Source organism: Alexandromys fortis, unplaced genomic scaffold (genome assembly GCF_014885135.2).
Source record: "Alexandromys fortis isolate MF-2015 unplaced genomic scaffold, M_Fortis_MF-2015_v1.1 scaffold_173, whole genome shotgun sequence".
Lineage (NCBI taxonomy): Eukaryota > Metazoa > Chordata > Mammalia > Rodentia > Cricetidae > Alexandromys > Alexandromys fortis.
Window position 1 is genome coordinate 3,207,551 of NW_026068051.1, and position 15,736 is coordinate 3,223,286.

General features: G+C 43.8%; 1 protein-coding gene across 1 annotated transcript in view; it reads right to left on the reverse strand.

Annotated features, from left to right (window-relative positions):
* The window catches only part of LOC126487015 (acetyl-CoA carboxylase 1-like), a 53,613-nt gene extending 48,766 nt beyond the window's left edge, over positions 1-4,847 (reverse strand). The window contains exon 1 of the mRNA XM_050119586.1: positions 4,599-4,847. The gene's annotated coding sequence lies outside the window, so the exon portion shown is untranslated. The remainder of the gene's footprint in view (positions 1-4,598) is intronic.
* Between the last annotated feature and the right edge of the window lie 10,889 nt (positions 4,848-15,736).

The window sequence follows — 15,736 nt, forward strand, 5'->3', positions numbered from 1 at the left end:
AAAAAAAAAAAAAGGGCTGGAGATAGCTAAGTGGTTAAGAGTACTGCTCTTCCAGAGGTCCTGAGTTCAATTCCCAGGAACCACATAGTGGCTCACAATCATCTGTAATAAGACCTGGTGCCCAGTTCTGGTCTGTAATTACATATGCAGGCAGAACATGGTATACGTAACAAATAAAATTTAAAAAAGAAAAAAGAAATTAAAAACACTGCTACTGGTGTAGGTAACAAGGTGGTTATAAAACAAAGATGGGAGGGTAAACACTGTTTTCATCTTTTTGTACTTAAATTTTGTAATTAACTTGTATATGTATCATTAACTTAAGATTTTAAAATAAACTTAGCCTTCCCATTAATCCAAAATACTATGACCCTTTATCTTGAGCATTTAATTCAGACAAGAAAATATTATTCACACATTAGCACTGTACGTTTTACTGTGTAAATGACTTTTGTTGTTGTTGTTGTTGTTGTTGTTGTTGTTGTTGTTACTTGCTCTGTAGACCAGGCTGGTCCCGAACTCTGATCCTCCATCTCTGCCTCTGAGATTAAAGGCATGTGCTATCACTGCCTAGATAGGTCTATTTTTCAAATTTAACAAGTTCATTCAAAAATTTCAAACTTTTGTTATCATATCAAATAAAATTATTTATACTGGCTGATTGTAAAATGACCTCTTTGGCTGGGCAGTGGTGGCACACACCTTTAATCCCAGCACTTGGGAGGCAGAAGCAGGTGGATCTCTTTGAGTTCAAGGACAGGCTCCAAAGCTACAGAGAAAAACTGTCTCAAAAAACCAAAAACAAGAAAAAAGAAAAAAAAGAAGACCTCTTCAAAACTTACATATATGGCCATATGACTTCAATCCCCAGTGTTATGGAATACTGATTATTTTTGCAGTTCCTCGTATAATGAAGTCAGAACAAAAGGCTGTAAGAATGCAATGAAACTGTCTCAAAGAAAAACACTAGCAACTGGCAGCAGTTGAGGCCACCAACCTACAGGTATAGTGATTAGCATCCCTTTTTGGTTTCACTTTTTACTTTTTCTGTAAAAGGTTTCTTCTCATGCAGTCCTTGGCTCACTTGGAACCTGCTATGTATGTACACCACACTGGCCTCAAACTCATGGAAGTCCTCCTGTTTCTGCTTCCTGAGTTCTGAGATTATACACAAGGGCTACCACACCCAAGAAAATCCCTTATTGTGAAACTACTTCTCAACATCCCAAAACCAAAGGGCATAACGGCAACCTGAAAAAGTAACAAATTGGTAAGAGAACTCAATCATTAGAACACACTGGACGAAGATTAACTGGCTGAACCTGTAAGAGCTTACGCCAGATCAGGTGCACTCTTCATGCAAGTGAAACATCCTTGTAATATACTGTCTAGTTTTTTATTTATATCACGTCAAATGAACCATTACGTTCAAGCTGAGAATTCTCACTGAAGTTTTAAAAATTAAAAAACAGACATAAACCACTTAAAAAGGAACCTGTTAAACTGGATGATCAGTGAGGATGACCTTCAAATGGTAGTCCCCTCAACAGTGATTAAGACTTCTTTTCAGCCAATAAAGCTTCAGTGTTTACTGAGTTAAATGTATGGAAAGATGCTTGGTCTGTGGCTTCTACAATTATTCATCTTTTAGAACATGCTAAGGGTAGAGATATGGCTCAACTAGTAAACAAGTTTCAAGAGCAAGCCTGGCCCCACTCAAGTTTGGTGACGACAAGGGAATGAGAGAATTAACTACCCAAAACTGTCTTCTGACCTGAGCTGCTCCCTCCTGCGCCATACGCACATATAATTTTAATAGTTAGATAATGATAAAATAACTCTTTTCTGAATTGTTGAAAATACCCTTTTTCTCCCAAGTACAAACATTAAATTTAAGTATATTATTACACATTTTGTTTGTTTCCTCATCCAAAAATGTCAGCTAAAAATGACAAAAACAAACAAAAAAGGAATACTTAACTTTTTGACATTCCAAAACAGTGTCATCTACTAATGCCTTGGTCCTATTCACAGATACATTGGGGCTCATGTGGCCTGGGGGGCTGTAGGCTGGAAATGCCTTAATTTTAAAGAAAGGTGCAGTGGGGTGAGGATGTTGAGCTGGTTAGATGTTGGCTGCCTGCTTAGAACCCACAGAGCCCTGAGTTCAGTCCCCAGCCCTGTATAAAAAAAGGTGAGAAGGCCTAGGAGACAGCGCAGCACATAAAGGAACTTGCCAGGAAACCAGGTAGAAGGGAACCAACTCTAGGATATTGTCTTCTGATATCATGTGCATGCACTCGTGTGCACACACAAGCACACACATGCACGACACACACACAAATAAATGTAAAAACTAAACGAGTATGGTGATATGCACCTGTAATCCCAGGTGGTAGCTCTGCTGCAAAGGGGATTGTTGTTGAGTTGAGGATCTGAGTTCAATCCCCAGGGCTCACAGGACATAGAAGGAAAAAACACTTCAGGCTGTCTTCTGATCTCCACATGTCATGCTTATGCTCCCCGCCAAAAAAAAAAAAAAAAATCAATACAAGTTTTTTTTGTTTTTGTTTTTTGTTTGTTTTTGTTTTTTTAAGAGTAGTGAAGATGACTGTGGGGTAAAAACACTTGTGGAGCCTGAAACCTAAGATCAATCCTGAAGACCCACTCCCTAACACTCCCTAAGGTCGTCCTCTGACCTCCACACGTGCACCTCAGCACCTCATTACCACACACACAAACACAGCAAAAACAAATAAATGTAAAACAAAGAAGAAAAGAGAATAAAGGAAAAAACAAGTGTGCCTTGAGAGGCAGAAGCAGGCAGATCTCCGAATGGTGGCACATGCCTCGTACTTAAGACACTGAGGCAGGAGGATTCCAAGTTCAGGGTGAACACATGGAGACCCTCCAAATAAAAACCAAACGCTAGCTTCAGAGCAGTTAAACCAGTCTGTGTGACGGGAAAGTTTTCCTACTCATTAGCTGAAAAGTGCTCTCCACCTGAGCTCACAGCGCTTTAGAGTTCTCCAAAGCTAGCTTTCACAACAACAGGTCTTTGACATTACCTAGCTGTGGTCTGAGGTATAAATTCATTACGTGAAAGGCTATTTCCCACCTTTTCCTCTCATTTTAAAAACAAATTAATCTTACCTTTGATGTATTTCTATTCTTACTTTGGTAAAACGTAAGCAAAGCCTCTACAACACTAATAATAAACACAGGCAGCTTCAGAAATTAGTATTTTACCGTTGACGTCTTTCACTGACCCACAGGTTTTGATAATTATTATTGAGGTCACACCAACACTCCTGTTAAAACCCAAGTAGTATTTAGAAATAAAACAGAAGCCAAAGAAGTGGGAGAAGACTTGCTACTTTGCAGGCAAGCAGGCACCTACTACCTGCACTGCTAAAAGCGACCCTACTCTAGACAGCGATGCTTTCCCAAGGAGTGTTTGTCAAACGGGCACAGAAATCCCCAAGACAGATGTCAAGGGCATCCCCATTCATGAAGCAACAAATTAGAGTGTTCCTATCCCCTAAGAGAGGAAACTATGTAACGAAGGAAAGCATACTTCTAAGCCTCAACTGTAGGATTAGGGGGGGGGGGGGAATGAAACAGAAAAGTCAAGTGAGATCAACTTCTGAGAGCGAAGGCCAGGTCATGAGATTTATTCCGCACATTGGAAAGTTTCTGAAACACTTTATGCAGACATGGAATCAGGAAATCCTGAAGTCTCCTGATTTGTCTTAAATCTCCCAACACATCCATCTAAAATTATTTCCCCTGAGCAGATATACTCCTGTATGCTTTTAGAAAAACCCACAAGGGCTACATGAACCCCTGAGCTTTAAAGCTGATTCCAAGTGTCCACTTGCCGGATACTCAGTTCCAACTAATACCGTCCCAGACGTGGGCCGAATCTCCACGCTCATTTTCCTCTGCAATCTTTAGCTTCCAATCACCTTCTTATGTCCTATCTCCAACAGCTGCCCCAAACCAACAAGAGGAACGCCAAGGGGAGAGTTAAGAGCTGGCGCGTAGTTTTTCCTACTTCCGTCCCTCATAGAAACCCTCAAATCCTGCGAGCAGGAACTGGCAAGGGGACAGCGCGCCCGGCCTGGGCTCTCCCTAATACAAAGGCACAGTGAGAGGCACAGCAGCCCGCGCCTCTGCGCCCCACACCTCTCTCTGCAAGAGAGGAACAAGACTTTCCAAGCCACCAGACCCGGCCCTCAGCACCCGCCTCCCACGTGCTCTTGTCCCTCTCGGGGCCAAGACTCAACCCGGCGAGTGGCAGCCAGCAGCGGGCGGACACCCCGGGTCCTCCCGTAGGGCCCAGGGCGGCACTCCTCCCGGGTTCCGGGGTCTCGGGCCGCCAGCCCTGGACCCCAGAGCCCTCCATGTGGAGCCCGGGGGAGGGGGCCTGGAGGCCGCGGAGCTGAGGGGAGGACCCGGCTGCCCAGCCCGGGGTCTGCACGGGATGGAGCCCCACCGCGTGCGGGCGGGCGGAGGCTATGAGGCCGCCCCCTGTCGGCTGCCCTTCCCCGGCCCGACTCGGGCCGCTCCGGGTGGCGCTGCGGCCCTTCCCTCACCTCAGGCTGGCGGCACGCACCGACCGAGGGTCGCGGAGCCCTGTGCCGAAGCGTGCTGGGCGGGAGGCGACGCCGGCAGCTCCGCGATGGCTGACAGGCGCTCGGCAGGCCGGCCGGGCACCCGGGCCGAGGAGGGAGGGGCTACGACGGCCTGCCCCGCCCCCGGCCCGCCCCCGCCCGGCCGCCCACCTCAGCCGCCCAGCCCCAAGAGGTAGGCGCGCGTCCGGGGTTACTCCAGGCCGTTCACCTCCGACCCCGCTCGGGGCAGCCTCGCGGTCCCGGCGCCAGGGGGAGGGGGAGAGGCGCGGGCTCCGGCCGGCGTCAGCCAATGGGCGCGCGGCGCGGGGCGGGGCGACGTGAGGCGATGCCGATGGTCCGAGCGCCGCTCTGCCATTCCGGGCCGAGCGGTGCGAGGGCGGGCGGGTCCGGGACGTGGCGGTTACCCCTTCTGCCAGGGAGGCTTTGGGGCCGGCCCGACGGCTCCACCTCCCGGCAGAGAGCAGAGTGGATGCAATGGTTCCGCTCCAACCTCCCTGCAAGGACCTGCGGCCAGTATCGCGGGAAGGGAACCCAGAACCCAGTGGGACTAAGTGGTGCAGGAGGCGATGTACGGGCCCTGCCTTGATGGGCTGTAGCATTGCTAATCCTGACGCTAATGAGGTGGATATCAAGCTCATCCACTGCCTTCAGGTTAGTGCAGGCTAACCAATGTAACTAATCCATCCCCAGCCCTTTGCTTAGTTCCTCAGCCTACCTGAAAGGAGCTGTTGAAGAGAAATGTTAGTAAAGAAAGTTTGGTGGACAAGGCCGGGTACAAAGGACAGCAGTCTCATGCTGTCTTCAACAGTTAAGCACCAGTGAGTCCTGACTTCTGAGATTTCCTTCCAACCTTTCCTGGGGTTGCCCCAAGCCTTTTGAGGTGAAGCCAACAAGATTTCTCTAGGTCTGCCACATCACAGCAAGACTTTCATGGCCGTGCGCATTGTCGATTAGTGGCGACTGGAAGAGTTCCCAACACAATACAACCATTGGACGTAAGTGCAGTGGCGATGACAGGAGACCCATTTGACAAGAACCGGGTGAGTTCTAACCTAGTGCAAGAATTCAGAGGACCCGGAGTTCTTTTCCCAGCCATTATACAAGCCCGCGATGAAGACCAGGGAAGGTGCAGAGAACATTATGACCAGAAGAGGATTTCAATGCCAGAAGGCAAAAAGTGAAAAGGGCAGATGGCCACACCCCGGGAAACACATTCGTGGATGCAAGCTAAGTCAGGACGATTTGATGGTCAACAGGAACAATGGGACCCCTCATTACCATTAGGGGCAGCTTCTCCAAGAATTTGCCCACTCACTTGAAGTAATAAGGGTTGGAAACAAATTGGAGAATTAGCGAATTTTACAAAACAGTGGCCTATATTTTAACAGTAACTGTGTCGTTGGGATAAATGTCAGCTGAACAAAGGAAACTCCGAGCTTAAAAGAGAGAGAGAGAGAGAGAGAGAGAGAGAGAGAGATAATTGAGCAAGACTTTCTGGTTTAACAAGCTGTTCGACTGACTAAGAATGATCTGGAAAGTTTTGCCTCTTCATGGTAGTACTCTCTGAAGCTGGCATGAAGAAGTGACCAAGGAAAGAATTTTAAACCCTTGAAGTTGCCTCTTGTTCTTTTACCTTTTAAATGGTACAGTCTCTTTCCCTAGGACTCTTAATGGTGTTGCCATTTGTCAGCTTTAGGGATGCCACAGTAATGGATTTATCCTCTAAACTTCAGGACTGTGGGATGTGTGCGAGACTCCATCCTCGAGCGAGGTATTCAAATAGTCCAGTGCTCAGGGCAGACAGTGAGAGGGCTCAGCAGGTAGAGGTGTTTGCCACCAAGCCTGAGGACCCTAAGCATTGTCATTGTCCTTAGACCCCCACATGGTTGAAGGAGAAAACTGAACAAGGTTCACAAGTACACTGGGGCATGCACTTGTACACACACACGCACACACACACGCGCGCACACACGCACAAACACACGTAAAAAAAAATTAATGAACTACTCAAGGAAAGGCCTAATGAAAGACCTAATAGAAAGAGTGCATTTACGAGACAGAGGCAGGAGAACTGGGCCTTCAAGTGTGTCTGTAACCTGGCCTTAGGAGACTAAAGAAAGACACAAAACAACAAAAAGCTACAGGGAAGAAAACCAAGACAGATGATAGCCCAAGACCAGTTCCAAAGAATCTGTATCAAACACTGAGACACAGATGAGCAGAGGACTGGCAAAGGGCTGGAACAGAAACCACTCCTAAGTGTTGTACTATTTGGGGCAAGCCAAGGCCTGCCCATCCTACCACAGGCTTTTTAGAGCTGATCTCCATGAATCCTTGCCACACAAGCCATATGTCTGTAAGAGGTGGAGGAAGAAAGCCAAAGAGTAGAGAAAACATACTATACAAGACTGACAGGTGGAGAAGGGAGTGAGTGCACGCTAGAAGCTGAAACCAGGGGTCTTTTCTGGGCTGAATTATATCCCCAAAATCCAATGCTGAAGTCCTAATCTATAGTACCTCAAGATGCGGGGGAAGGGCTTGGAGATAGGGTATTTAAGGATATTAATAAGTTAAAACAATATCATTTAGGGTACACCCTAGTAAAATAAGACCGGCGCCATCAAACAAATGAATATCAAGATACAGATAAGCGGAGAAGATCCTTTGAAGACAGGGAGAAGACAATGGTTGACAAGCCATTTCCAACTGCCAACACTTTAATCACAGACCTTTCGCCTTCAAAAATAAAGAGTTCTATATTGTTTCTATGATGTGGTATTTTGTTATAACTACCCTAAAAGACATAACGCAAAGTCTCCAGATTTTTCAAAAGTCGTGTAGTGTCTGGAGAGCTAGTTTAGCAGTACTGACCACTCTTCCAGAAGACCTGGATTCAATTCCTAGTACCCAGGTGAGTGGCTCACAGTCTATAATTACAGTTCCAGGGGAATCTGACACCCTCTTCTGGCTTCTTCAGGCCCCGGGCACACATGTAGTACACAGCAGTGTCTGGAAAAAAACACTCAATTATAAAAAAAAAAACTTTAAGAAAAAAATAGATTGTGTAAGGAGGAAGTCAGCTCTTCCTGTATGTGGACTGAAGTGACCTATAAAAATTGTTCACTACTTCCTTGACCCGGAAAACACTACAAAATCATGCAATTCAAGAGGTTCAAATCCTCATGTTCACTTTAAGAAAGTGAAACTGCCCAGGTCACCAAGGATATGCATATTCAAAAAGCCACCAAGTGTCTAAAACATAGCATTTTTTAAAAAATATTTATTCATTTATTTATTATGTCTACAATATTCTGTCTACATGTGTGCCTATAGGCTAGAAGAGGGCACCAGATCTCATTACAGATGGTTGTGAGCCACCAGGTGGTTGCTGGGAATTGAACTCAGGACCTTTGGAAGAGCAGGCAATGCTCTTAACCGCTGAGCCATCTCTCCAGCCCTAAAACATAGCATTTTAAAGGAGCAACGTGTCCCTTTCTAGCAGTATAACAGTGGAGTCAGGTTGTCCAAGCCAAAGAGTGGGTCAGTGGCTCAAAAAGAGTGCTGAATTTTTGCTGCATGCTTAAAAATGCAGAGTATGAACTGAAGGGTTTAGATGTAGGTTCTCTAGTCATTGAACATATCCAGGTGAACAAAGCACCTAAGGTGTGCTGGCATACAGAGCTCATAGCCAAATTAGCTCAAACATGTACTCCCCCTGCCACATCGAGGTGATCCTCTCTGAAATGAGCAAACTGTTCCAAAGCCAGAAGAGGAGGATGCACAGAAGAAAAAGATGCTCCAGAAGAAAATGAAGAAACAAAAGCTTATGGCACAGGAATAAATTCAGTATAAATAAATCAAGTTTAAAAGAAAGGGGGTGGCAGGCTGGGCAGGATGGTGCGTGCTTTTAATACCAGTACTCAAGAAGCAGAGGCAGATGCATCTCTGAGTTTGAGGCCAGGCTGGCCTACAAAGCAAGTTCCAGGATAGCCAGGACTACACAGAGAAACCCTGTCTCAACACATACACAAATGAAGTTGTATAGAGGTAACAGGAATTGATTGTAAGCATCCCGGCTCCCTTCATTGATGTCTTTCTCTTTTACAGGAGACTTCTGAGAGATCCTTGTCTGTAAAGTAATTACAATCTATTTGGGAAGACAAAACTGCCACTCTTAAATATTACCTATCTCTCATTCCATAAATGATAGTCATGAAAATTTGTAAAGGGCACAGATGAGAGATGATAAAGTCTCAGAAGTAGATAAGCCCATATATATCTAAATAGCATATTAGCATTTTCCATTTGGCAGTCATTTCTGCTTTAGATAAGAGCAGTATTTCTCAAGATATGGTCCACTGACCACCTGTAATAGGAACACTGGAGTGCTTGTTTAAAATGTAGATTGTTGAGGCTGCAAGATGGCTCAACCTGTGAAGGTACTTGGCACTAATCATGATGACCTAAGTTTGATCCCAGATCCCACATGTTGGAAAATAGAATTAGAACAGCCTCCCACAAGTTATCAGACCTCCACAACAGCACCAAGTCATGCTCATACCCACATACACACACAAGGTTGTAGATTCTCTTATACTTGTATATATGAATAGTCACAATCAATATATACAATAAAAATTTTAAATGAAAAGGGAAAAGGGCAGGCAAGATGACTCAATGGCTAAGACACTTGCCACTAAGCCTGATGACCTGCGTTCAATCCCAGAACCTACAAAATGGAAATAGAACAGATTCCCACTAATTGCCTCCCAATTTACACACACACACACACACGTATGTATGTATGTACGTATGTATGTATGTATTTATATGTAATTTTTAAAGAAAAAATGAAGACCCTTTTAAAAAGGAAACCTGATCATTGTTCACAATGAACTTTGACAACACAAGTTTAGTATTTAGCATTACTGTTTCCCTGTTTGCTGCCAGAGTATCTTGCTGAATAGCAATGTCTCCAACACCTTTATTTCTAAGATAGCAATCTTCAGGTCAGGCTTGAGTTGAATGAAAGACAGAAAGTGTATCTTTATTGTTTTGGAGCTGGAGCTCAGGGGTGGAGCATCTGCCTAGCATGCCTGCAGCTCTAGTTTCAATCCCAATATCACAAAAGGGAAGGGAAGGAAAGAAAGTATCTTAATAGAAATTGAAGTTGCTGGTAAAATACTCAGATGTTAGCCGGGCGTGGTGACACAAACCAGTAGTCCCAGCACTCAGGAGGCAGTAGCGGGAGGATTGCCACTAGTCTGAAGGCAGACTAGACCGCGTAAAGGGTTCTAGGTTAGCCAGGGAAACATAGTGAAACCCTGAATAAAATAAAACACAATCAAGATGCCTTTTCCCAGTGACCCTCAATATTCATAGTCTGACCTGGCTTCTAGAATTTGCCATGATTTTTCTTAATTTTTATTTTATGTATATAGGTGTTTTGCCATGGTTGTGGGGTCCCCTGGAACTGTAATTACAGACAGTCGTGAGCGTCCATGTGGGTGCTGGGAATTGAACTCAGGACCTCTGGAAGAGCAGGCAATGCTCTTAACCTCTGAGCCATCTCTCCAGCCCCTCCATGGTTGTTTTTATACCCTTCCTTATGCTGTCAGACTTGTCATTCCTCCTGGGTTTTCTGAATCGTTTTAGTCCTTGAAAGTCTCCTTTTCTCTTAGACACTAGCTCTTCTCCAGCGTCCATTCATCTCTTTCCTGTACATTCAAGCAGCAGGATGGTTACCAGCACAAGGTACAGTGTTTTAATTCTGCTGTGGCTTTGTGTGCGTATTAAAAACAGTACCCTACAGTTTAGCACCCCTCTTTTTAGCACCCCTCTTTATAACTCTGAGCATAAGGCCAGGTATATATATATATATATATTAATTAGTGTTTCATTGACTGAACTAAAGATTAGCACTGTTCAGTGGTGGGCTGCGCCTTTAATCCCAGCACTCAGGAGGCAGAGGTGGCAGGTTGATCTGTGAGTTCAAGGCCAGCCTGGTCTACAGAGTGAGTTCCAGGCCTTTTATCTATCAAAGAAGGAGAAGGAGGAAAGAAAGACTAGCACTGTACCTGAGATGAGGAGAATTCAAGAAAGCCAGCCCCTTGCCAAAAAGCTGTGGCTCCAGTTGTAAAATAAAAGGAACAAAGACCTTATCTGAACATCATTCAGGTTTATCCAGAGTTAAGAGCCTTGGGGAACCTCACACCATAAGGGCAGAAAATCTCCTCACAGAGGCCTGGTGTAGAAAGGCAAGATTACATTGCATAATGAAGAACAGTGTTTATACTGGAGACTGCCCACAATACTTTCACGTGGACACTAGGGTTTTCACAGGGCATCTCAGCTCCCCTTCCCCCCGTATTATCTAATCCCAAACACTTCCAGTCCCGAGCTGAATTTTAGACAGTTCCACACCTCAGTTTCTTCTTCCATGACACCTACACACATAGGGGTGTGTGTGTGTGTGTGTGTGTGTGTGTGTGTGTGTGTGTGTGTGATAGTGTGTATACGTATACTAAACACCTGGAGAATGTTAAAGAGCTTTTTACTTAAAGGCAGAAAAACAGGATGATTTATTTACCTGCTGCTTAGTCCTGGGGTTCTGACCTTGTGCTTCTCTGCTTTACAACCTACACACCTCATTCTCCTACAGCCATGAAAGACTTCCTGGCTAATTAGTTCCTTCCCCGTCATTACCCTCTGTTTAAGTTTTTTCAGTATCTCCATTACGTCATATCAGACTTGAGCTTTTCCCACTGCATGTTTAGGCATTTGTCTTCCTCAAATACCCTCAACTTCCCCATTGTTGTTTTGTATGAAGCACAATAAATAATAAAAATAACATAATATTTGCAGACTTTACTATCAAGGAACACTGATCCATTAGTCAACTTTTTAATCCTTTTCATTCTATTTTCACAGCCTGAGCTAGCCCAAATTCTTCATTCTCCTGTCTCTATCTCCAGAGGGAATACAAGCTTGCGACAAAAGCATGCCCGTCTTCCTTTATTAGATATTAAACCAGATTTCACGGCTTCTGTCTTTAGAGAGAAAAGCACTTCTGATAAATAACCCAGACATACAGATAGAAAGCTATTGCACAAATCCAGTGGCTCTCCTGTTCCCATGCAACTGATTTACTTAATGGAAACAAGAGGATGATAATCAAAAGGAAATGCGACTTACATCAATGGATGAAGCGCCCATAATCTTTTGAATAGGGGTCCATACAAATTTAGAAGAATTGATTCTTGGTAATCTAAGCCACAGATAAGGGAAGCTTCTTTTGTGCTATACATTATTTAAAAAGCAAAGCAGACAAACACAGAAACACACCCATCTTGAGCTGTTTAATTAGAAAGACCGGCCTAAAATCCTAAGCCTGTCACTAATTAGCTTTGTCACTAATTAGACTGTAAACAAGTAACTCCTTTTCTGTGTCTCTGTTTCCTTGACTATACAATTAGCTATATAGTGTGATCTTTTAGATGAAATATAATCAAAATGTAAAGTACCTCTAGTAGAGTTGAAACATAGGGAGCACATAGAAAATATTACTTGTTCTTTCCTCCCTATTCCCCCTTCACACATTTTCTATGAGTACTTAGAAAACATTCCAATGGATGCCCACTCGCTTCGGGAGTTCTGTGGCATTGAATTCTATGTTATTAATTCAGGATAGCAGAGCATGTGCTTGCAGAGAGGGAGCAAATGTCCATGAGCTAAGGTTTTGAGACCAACCACAGGGCTATACCTGGATCTGCTCAGGCTCCTTTTATGTCATACTGGGACAGTTCTTTGGCCCCTCTGTCAAGATCATGGAACAAGGATCTGAGGAGATGGCTCAGTGGTTTGGGGTACTTGTTGCTCTTGCAGAGGACCCAGGTTTGATTCCTACCACTCACACGGTGGCTCACCATGACCCATAACTCCAGTTCCAGGGGATCTGATGCTCTCTTCCAACCTCTGAAGGCACCAAGCATGCATGAACATGCTATATATACATACATGTAGGCTAAACGCTTACACGCAAAATGAGTAAGTCTAATAAAAATTTTTTTAAAGAATATAGAACAGGTATATGTTGCAAATGGAATTACTATTGAAAACAACTTCTTAGAAAATAATTTACTATAAATAGTCAAGCTGAGCCTAACTTACATACCCTCTAATCCAGCTTCAACCTTTGTATTTATATTCTGGGAAACCTTCAAATATGATCCAAAATATTAACAACAATAGAGTATTTAAATTGTGTTACATTCATAAAATGGGATATTATAAAGGTAATTACAAAAAAAGGTTGCTGCCAGGCGATGGTGGCACGCGCCTTTAATCCCAGCACTCGGGAGGCAGAGGCAAGCAGATCTCTGTGAGTTCAAGACCAGCCTAGTCTACAGAGCTAGTTCCAGGACAGGCTCCAAAGCAACAGAGAAACCCTGTCTCGGAAAAAAAAAAAAAAAGGTTGCTACATGAAACATTATGAATCAATTTTAAAATTAGTACTGAACAAAAAATAAAAGCCAGAGCTGGGCGTAGTGATGTGTGACTTTAATCCCAGCACTCAGAAGGAAGTGGATCTCTGAGTTCCAGGACAGTCTGGTCTACAAAGTGAATTTCAGGACAGTCAGCTGTGTAAAGAGACATTAAATAAATAAATACATACATACATAAGTTTCTAATTTAAAAAATAGACAAGGCAGTGGGGCAGCAGTGGAGCACACCTTTAATCCCAGCACTTGGGAGGCAGAGGCGCATGGATCTCTGAGTTTGAGGCCAGCCTGGTCTACATAATGAAATGCAAGATAGCCAGGGCTACACAGAGAAACCCTGTCTCAGAAAAAAAGAAGAGACGAGACTAGGAGTGGTGACATATCCCTTTAATTCCAGGATGCAGAAGCAGGCAGACTTCTGTGAGCCTCATCTGTCTACCAAGTTGCAAGCCAGTCAGGACTACATACTAAGACCTTTTCTCAATAAAAAAAAAAAAAATTAAAAATAAATATTAAATAAGAGACAAAAATCTGAATGAATGACAACAAAGTGTAATGATTCATATATATAAAGGTTACCACAAAGGTTCCCCATTGCTTTTTATTCAAGCCTAAAATTTTTTAAACTATTTATTGATTCTTAGGGAATTTCACATTATGCACCCCCTCCCACTCATTTCCAAGTCCTTCCATATCTGCCCTCCACGCTTGTAACCTCCTTCCCTCCCTCAAAAAAAATTTTTTTTAAATATCTGAGTTGCTGGATCAAGTGAGAGTTAGGCCTGTGGAACTAAAGCCAAAGGATCGAGCTGCAGCTCTCAGTGAATATCCCGTAGTGATGAGGAAGCAGAAGCCAGAGGCCTTGAACCAGACCAATAATCATTGCAGTGAACATTTGTAAGAAAAATGTTTGGGCAAAAGGGTATAGTTGGTTAAACTTCCTGACTAACCTAAAAATTTTAACAAGAAATTTTTATTTAAAACAGGCAAAACTCACCAGGCAGTAGTGGCACATGCCTTTAATCCCAGCATTTGGGAGGCAAAGACAGGTAGCATTCTGTGAATTTGAGGCCAGCTTGGACTACAGAGTGAGTTCCAGGACAGCCAGGGCTACACAGAGAAACCTTGTCTCAAAAAAGCAAAACCAACCAGAAAAAAAAAAAAAAAAAAAAAAAAAAAAAAGGCAAAGGCAAAACTCATTTGTGGTCATAAGAATTAGATAATAGGGGCTGGAAAGATGGCTCAGCAGTTAAGAGTACACTGGCTACTTTTCCAGAGGCCCTGAGTTCAATTCCCAGCAACCACCTGGTGGCTCACAACCATCTGTATGAGGTCTGGTGCCCTCTTCTGGCCTGCAGGCACACGTGCAGACAGAACACTGTATACATAATAAATAAATAAAATGTTACAAAAAAAAAAGGATTAGATAATTCCTAAACTGGAGATGGTAGTTTATCCCCATAATCCTAGCATTGGGGAGACTAAGGCAAGACTGTCACAAGTTCGAGTTTGACCCTGTCTGAAGAAATAAATTAATTTCTGACCCAGCAGTGAGATGGCCAAGTGCCTACTGTGGAGCCTGGCAACCTCAGTTCATTTCCCAGAATCCACATGGTAGAAGGACTGCAGTAATGAAGGCCCAAAGAGGTTAAGGAACTTCCTTGAAATGATTCAATTACAAAGCCTCAACTACAACCTTGGAAGCTGTCCTGGCACTGAGCAATGGTGCACGCCTTTAACCCCAGCACTCTTGAGGCAGAGGGAAGCAGATCTCTGTGAGATAGAGGCCAGCCTGGCCTACAGAGCAAGTCCCAGGACAGGCCCCAGAGCTACAGAGAAACCCTGTCTCGAAAAACCAAACTTCTCGTCAAGGGTTTCTCTTGCAGACCCACTGTGACTATTCATGTCTTATTTCCTACTCTCTTTCAGAGGTCACGACAGGACACATCATCTCTACCACTAGATATTTTGTTTTAATTTTAGTTTTGTGTCTCTGCTCCACAGTGTGGCATGCTTCAACATTCAATTTGACTTCAGGGCATATATGAGTAGGTTCAGTCCCTAGTACGTGTACACACACACACACACACACACACGAAAAGAAAACATCTCCAAGAATTTATAAAATAAAATTGCAATTTCATCTCTAGCCATGCATGAGATTGCTCTTGGGAAAAAACGAGATTTTCCTCTTTTATGACGCAGGGTGAGAAATGAGACTTCAGAGTCATTCCCACCCTTGCTGCGAGGTGGCAGCACTGTCATGCGGCAGCTACAGCAGTTTTTAAACAGAACAGCAGAGAATGTGTCAACACCACAAGGGAGTAGAGAATCATTTGAACACAATAAGGGAACTAACTGTCAACAAAAACCATGAGAACCTAGGAAAGCAACTGCAGGAGAGGAAGAGGCCCACAGGGATTTGCTGCTGGGCTGGACGCCCGGTGCTTCTTTTATCCCTTCTCTATTTGAGCCAACAGATTGTCCCTCAAGGATCTCCCTTCCATTAATGTTTTCCACCAAGATTTTGATGCTTAGTTTGGCCAAATTTCAAGCTGTATTGATGTGTCAGGACACAGGGTGCTACTTATTGTAATT